We start from the raw sequence: 7661 nt of genomic DNA on the forward strand, positions 1-7661 counted from the left end.
GCTGCCGGAGCTCTGCCGGCGCAGATCTAGCTCGTTTCGGGTGGGTGGTTAAAGATATCTCTTTCTGGCTCCTCTGCTATTTCTTCCATTTTTTTCTTAAAAGAAAATAAAGAAACCTTCTTTTCCAGTTATTTATAGTAGACTCCAATATTACCGTATTCAACAACATTTCCTGAATTTGAGTGTTGGTGCATACATCAATCCCCAAGGATTGTGTGAGGAGTATAAAATGTATTTTTTCATAAACAATCGTGCAACATCTGCCCAGCTTCTTGTCTTCCTCGGTAATTCTGAGCAAGGTATATCTTTTTTGCCTCCGCGTTCTTGTCCCAGCATTTATTTCATTTATTTCATTAATGTCATACATTATTGTGAAATAAGAATTTAAGTTTTTGTGTTTGTTCCCTGCATCTGTAATTAGATATAAAATCATGTGGCTGGGGTAGAACCAGAGAGTGGGTTGAGTTGGAAGAGATCTTAATGACCACCTAGTTCCAAATGATCTACCATGGTTAGGGACACCTTCCACTAGACCAGGTTGCTCCAAGACCCATCCAGCCTGGGTACCCACATCTTCTCTGGACAGCCTCTGCCACTGCCTCACTACTGTCACAGTAAAGAAGCTCCTCTTAATACCTAATCCAAATCTACCCTCTTTCAGTTTAAAGACATTCCCTCTTCTAAGCCAATCTTACAATTGCGCGTTCTTGACTATATTGCTCTCTTGTATGTATGCACTGAAAAGGGCTTTAAGGTCTCTCTGGGGTCTTCTCTAGGTTGAACAAGCTCAGCTCTCCCAATCTGTCTCTGTACTAGATCTGCTCCAGCTCTATGAGGGTCTTCATGGCCCCCGCTGGACTCCCCAACAGGTCCATGTCCTCCTTGTGCTGGGGGCCCCAGAGCTGTAGACAGTGCTCCTGATGGGGTCTCACAGGGACATGTGAAGGGACAGTCAGCTCCCTCGACCTGCTGGTCACACTGCTTTTCATGCAGCCCAGGATGGGGTTGGCTTTCTTGGCTGCAGGTACACATTGCTGGGTCATGTTGAGCTTCTCATACCCATGGCCTTCTCCTGAGGACTCCTCTCAATCGATTCTTTTCCCAGTTTGTATTTGTGCTTGGGATTGCCCTGACCCATATGCAACACCTTGCATCTGGTATTGAACTTCATGGAGTTCATACAGACCTGCTTCTCAAACCTGTTAGGTCATCAGAGGGGGGGACTGAGTGGCTGAACTAAGTACTTAACACAAGCCTCAGCATGGTCCTGGGCTTTCTAAACTGGCCATCAAAAATCTTACTGTCATAATCAGAGACTGATGAGGTGCATTGGAAGGTGGAGAAAAGGAGGCTTACCTGCTGCCCTTACTGGAGAGTTTGAGATTGTATGCAGGAGAGCTGTCTTGTGCTCCTGGGAGCTGTAGTGGAGGTATTGCAACTTTCCTGCTGCATGGTGTAGTGTGGTAGGAATTAATTTTCTGCTTTGTAATGAAAGCATTTTTTAATTATTTTTTTTTTTTTTTTAGTATCAAGGTGCTATTGATTTGTAGATTAACTGTTCAGTATTTGTCAAGCTTTAGATTAGAATCGAAGGGTTCTCCATTGCTTGCAGTCGCCAGTTGTATCTATCAGATGTTAATCCCTGAAGGTAGCTAAAATAGATTTTGCTGCAAATCTGTTAGGATTTGGAGAAAGATTGAAGTGTGCTTGGACAGAACTCTTCATGGAGAAAGAGAGCACAGCTTTCTGAAGGAAGTATGACCTGGTATAAAATACATAACAGAAAGATGAGTTGTTCTTTTAATGTGCTTATATAACTGTTGTGATTTGACACTGGCCAACAACAGGCACCCACCAGAGTCGTGTGCTCAACCTCTCCTGCTACAGCTGGGCAGCGGAGAGAGGAAAAAAAATTAACAAAGGGTTAGTATGTGAGATAAAAACTGGGAGAAATGTTTCAAGGGACAAAACAGGCTCAGTTTAAAGTTGTGAAGTCAATTTGTTATTAAAAGAATTAGAGGAGGACAATGAGAAGTACAATAAACCCTTAAAACACCTTCTCCCCCATCCCCCCAGCCCCTCCCTCCTTCCCACTGTCAGGTACAGGGAGACCGGGCATTGGAGTTTTGGTAGTTTATCACCAAGAATTTCTTCCACTGTCCTGAGAGAGGAGTCCTTTCACTGTGAGGTTTCTCCCACTTGACACAGGTCTCCATTGACTTCTCCTGTGTGGCTCCTCTCTCATGAGCAGCAGCCCTACTGCACTTGCTGCAACATGAATTCCACCCAGGGGCACACAGTCCTCCCAAAACTGCTGCAATATGGGTTTCCTTTTCTATGGGTCGCAGTCCTCCAAAGACAAGGTGCTCCAGTCTGGAAATAAGTACCTTTCTCTCCACCAGTATGGCAATCCATTCTGGAAAACACAAGCTGGGAAGCAGCCACACAGCAGATAATAGCATTGGACCCTAGGCATTGAGCAGCAAAGACAGATAACCTCCAGCCAAGCTATGGTGAGAAGTAAAGGAGAAGAAAAGGATTATGGCAACTGGGACTGGGCGTGACTCTGCAAATAGAGACTACGCAATGTTTTGTGATTGGCTGGAAGCTTTCTAGAACGTTCCATCGTAGTCTATATAAGTGTTGCTCAACCCCAATTTTTGGGTTTTCTGAAGGAGCTATGTAGACCTGTGAAGACTGGACTTTATTTCTTAGAGGTAGCTGTGAGCAGGTGTTTTGGTTTATGTTTTATGTTGTGCCCTTGTGCACCCTTTTTTATTTCAGCTTATATTAAAGCTTTCAGTTTCAAACTCTTTTGTCATTCCCATCCCTTTATTACTTACCACCTCACCAACACCATCCCAGGGTTGGAGCAGGCCAGACCCTGACACACCGGGTTTCCCACTGGATCACATCCTCCTCCAGGCATCCACCCTCTCCGGCATGGGCATCTCCCTCATGGGCTGCAGGTGGATCTCTGCATCCTCTGTCGATCCCCATGGCTGCAGAGACAAAGCTGCTTCACCATGATCATCACCATACCTGCAGAGGAATCTCAGCTCTGACATCTGGAGCACCTCTTCTCCCTCCTTCTCCACTGACCTTGGTGTTGCCATATTGTTTTCTCTCACATTCTCACCTCCTCCTCCTCCTCCTCCTCCTCCTCCTCCTCCTCCTCCTCCTCCTCCTCCTCCTCTTCTCTAACTAGAAGAAAAACTGCTTGATTTTCTTCTTAAGTGTGTCATCACAGAGATGTCACCAGCCACTCTCACTGTCCCAGCCTTGGCCAGCAGCATGTCCATCCTCAGAGCCATCAGGGATTGGCTCTGCTGGGCATGGTGGAAGCTTCCAGCAGCTTCTCACAGGAGCCACCTCTCTGGCCCTGCTGCTACCAAAAACCAGGCCATGCAAAACCAATACAATAAAATAGTCATAAAACTGTTTATTGAGAAACAATAAAAGAAAAATTGGTAACAATTGAGAAAATTGGTAACAATTTTCTGTCAGAGGGCCTAGATGTTGTAGGATTTCAAGCTGATGATTTTCTTGCTGAAGCTTTAACCTTTCAGTGAAGTCACTTGGATTGAGATCCTTTAATAGCTGCTTACTTTCGGGATTTCACAGTAGCTCAATAGTAGTAGATGAGGAAGTGGAGTGTTTGCTTGTTTCAGTGCTTTGTGGGCATTTTTATCTCCTCCTCCCACCCTACCAAGTAACATTGTAGTGATATAACACATTAGTTGTGTAATCGAGTTTTAAAAATCCATATTTAACATTGTCATTGATAGTAATAGCTTTGCTTTTAAATGAGGTTGCTAGGCTGATCGGTTTGAATTTTTTATTCATCTGATTAATTATATTTAGTGAGTTTTGAATATCTGATTTAACAACAAATACATATTGAAATGTCCGTGACCTTTCTGAAGGATTGTGGGTGTGCATCAGAAGATAGGATAATTTGTTATCAATTCATTTGTAACAGTTTAGTTATGCTGACATTTGTGCAAGACTAGTATTGAGTTGTGCCATAATCTGACTTTCATAAATGTTGATTAGTCTCTACCTCTGGTATCCAGCAGGTGGTACTATTCATACAAAATTATCCTATATTTCCCAAATCAATAAGCATATCTTCAGTTTACTGTTTTGGTTTGCTATTACAGGCAGTTGTATTATTTCTGTTGCATGTAAATCTGGAGAGAGAAACCATTTCTGGCTGATAGTTTATAAAGTTATCATGCCTATTTCATTATTTAAAAATTAAAACTCATTTGTGATTAAATTATAGTTTGATTTTAACTTGAGAGTGTTCAGTCACTTATCATACCTTGCAGTTAATTGAGTTTTAAACTTTAGGGATCTTTATTCAAGAGAAGACAAGTGTCCACGAGAGTGTCCATGACTCAATTATAACTGTGGTTTGGGAATCAGAAGTTCTTGCTTTTGCTGTAGGTAGTTCTTAAAGCAATAAAGACATAGGCTACTTTGCAGGAAAAGCAAAGGAATAGCTTAGTACCAGGCCATCTGCTGAAAAAGTAACTGCATCTGCGGGTGCTTATATACGTCTTTGTGACCATGATGTTACTTATAGTCATTAGCCACCAATTTAAATGTCAGTAGGAAGCAACTGAAGCTTATCAATGCTGTCACTGGTTGCATGGGAGCAGGTGTAGCCCTGATGGATAATGATGTGTGGCTGGTTTCTGTCTGCTTGGGTTAACAAGGCTCTAGGGCTGACACTCTCCACAGCAGTTCCACTCAGTCAGTCCCACTTTGCTGTTCCTTCTCTGGCTGTATGGTTACATGTTGCCATCTTTGCAGAGTGGTAAATTAAAGGGGACAATCAATTCCTATCTGTAGAAGAGTTCTTGTATCTGTGTAAATGCCACTTGAGATACAGGTGAGTATACTTCTGGAGTCCTGTTGGTTTCAGACCAGCAGGTCAGGCTAAAAGGGAGCATTTCCACCTCTGTCCTGGCCTCTTAAGGACCATTTAGGTACTTTTATTGGTTTTGCATTTATTGGCCTGGTTTTTGGTAGCAGGGAACCACAGAGATGGCTCCTGTGAGAAGCTGCTGGAAGCTTCCACCATGTCCAGCAGAGCCAGTCCCTGGTGGCTCTGAAGATGGACATGCTGCTGGCCAAGGCTGGGACAATGAGAGACGTTGGTAACACCTCTGTGATGACGCACTTAAGAAGAAGATCAAACCAAAGTCACGCAGTTTTTCTTCTAGTTAGAGAAGAGGAGGAGGTGAGAATGTGAGAGAAAACAATATGGCAACATCAATGTCAGTGGAGAAGGAGGGGAGAAGAGGTGCTCCAGATGCCAGAGCTGAGATTCCTCCGCAGGTCATGGTGATGATCATGGTGAAGCAACTGTGCCTCTGCAGCCATGGGGATCTACAGAGAATACAGAGATTTGTGCACAGTCCATGGGGATCCATAGAGGATGCAGAGATCCACCCACAGCCCATGGGGGATGTTCCCATGCCGGAGCAGGTGGATGCCTGGAGGAGGCTGGGATCCAGTGGAAGACCCAGTGGAGAAAGGGGGCCCTGCTTCCAGACTGGAGTAGCCTGTCCTTGGAGGACTTCACCCAGGAAAGAGAGACCCACATTGCAGCAGTTTTGGGAGGACTGTGTGCCCCTGGGTGGAATTCATGCTGCAGCAGGTGCAGTAGGGCTGCTGCTCATGAGAGAGGAGCCACACAGGAGAAGTTCGTGGAGAACTGTGTCAAGTGGGAGAAACCTCACAGGGAAAGGACTCCTCTCTCAGAGCAGTGGAAAAAACTCTTCGTGATAAACTACCAAAACTCCAATGCCCTCTCTTCCTGCCCCTGTTGATGGGAAGGAGGGAGGGGTGGGGGAGAAAGTGTTTTAAGGGTTTATTTTACTTCTCATTGTCCTCGTCTGATTCTTTTAACAACAAATTGACTTCACAACTTTAAACTGAGCCTGTTTTGCCCTTGAAACATTTCTCTCGGTCATTTTGTCACCCATAATTTTTTTTCTCCGCTATCTGCTGCCCAACTGTTGAAGGGGAGGATTAGCAAGTAACTCTGGTGGGTGCCTGGCATTGGGCAGTGTCAAACTACGACAGTACTCTATAAAATATGCATAATTGAGCCAACAAATTCTGCTGCACTTCAGGCATGCTGAATAGGTTGAAGTTTGTAAATGTTGTAACTGCACCATTTAATTAGAGGCTTATCTACATTTTCTTCTGTCTTCCCTCAGAGACAGGATTAAAATCACGAAGGACCCAAATTTTCTGGTGTTCAGGCTTGGTTGTTTATTAAATCTTACCTAAAGTGCAGAGAGTTCTGCAACACTTATAGCTACCAGCTAAAAGCAAGCAAAATGGAGCCCATTCTAGTTACTTACAAGGTCTTTTAAAGCTAAGCAGTCCAATAAAGTACTAACTAAAGTACTAACACCTATATTATTATTTATATTTTTAACCCAATAACCACTCCTGTGACCCGCAGTGCAGCACCAACTTTCCAACCAGAAACCACTACCTGAAATCATGAAGAAGATAGAAAAAGACAACACCCCAAATTCTCCATCTTGTCCCATATCTATTACTGTATTCTAAACCCTTCAAATTCAAAACCCTTCACCATGTGAAATCACACACTTTTATTCCAACTGCACACCTGTGACTCTAACTCCATCACCCAAATTTGGAAGCCTTCTCCAAGGCCTCTAGTCAAAAGCAGTGCTTTCCTGGAGGTTGGTGTCAGAAAGCACTGAAAGCTCAAAACTCCCAGTTTTCTGGTTTCCAACAGAAGTGGGCAATTGGTATGAGTTGGTACTCATTTTAGAGCCTCAGCTACTTTGTTCTGGCCCCTTTGTTCTTGAAGGGATCGAGAGCTGCCATTTGTGTGAATTCTTTCATCCAAAGCATGATTACTGGAGTCTCAGGCCCTTAGTATTACTGTAAGGAATCAACAAATAATGTGACTGATTATTTTTATTCATAATATTCTATTTATATATGAGGAGGTTGATTCCCACCACAAAGATCATGGAATCTTAAAACATAAGTTTTATGTTCGGTACCTTATAGTACTTCCACAAGCATTCATGACAGAAAAAAGATAAAGATCTTTTCCTACTGCTTCCATGTTAGGGTCTTTATTATTATAATGAATATATTGTGGGCCAAGAGAAAAGAGATGGTTGCAGAGGATGAGCACAATTTAGTGACTTAGTATTTTGTGTTGTCCTAGAGGAACTTTCCTGAGTTCCTTTTGACAAGGACCTTAGATTTGTACCTGTTTGGAAACATTTGACAAAGATTTCCAGGTAGTAACTGGTTTTATGACATTTTGAAAAACTGTCTTAAATCCCTTACTTTAGACAGAAAATACTATATATATATATCCATAGTAGAATATTAACAGTGAAATAATAATGAACTTTAAATTTTCCCTCTACTTGGATGAGATTCAACCCAAAATGTAGGGAGGAACGTGGTATCTGTAAGGAGCAGTTAGATTAATTTATGCAATTAATAATTCATGGAAGATTAAATGTACTAGTTCTCAATACCTTTGGAAGTTTTTGAGATTTCATTTAAAATATGTTATTTTAAAATTTATTTATTATACAAACTTTCTAACCAGAGGTGAGCAAATATGATGTAGTGCTTAATTC

Source organism: Catharus ustulatus, chromosome 6 (genome assembly GCF_009819885.2).
Source record: "Catharus ustulatus isolate bCatUst1 chromosome 6, bCatUst1.pri.v2, whole genome shotgun sequence".
Classification (NCBI taxonomy): domain Eukaryota; kingdom Metazoa; phylum Chordata; class Aves; order Passeriformes; family Turdidae; genus Catharus; species Catharus ustulatus.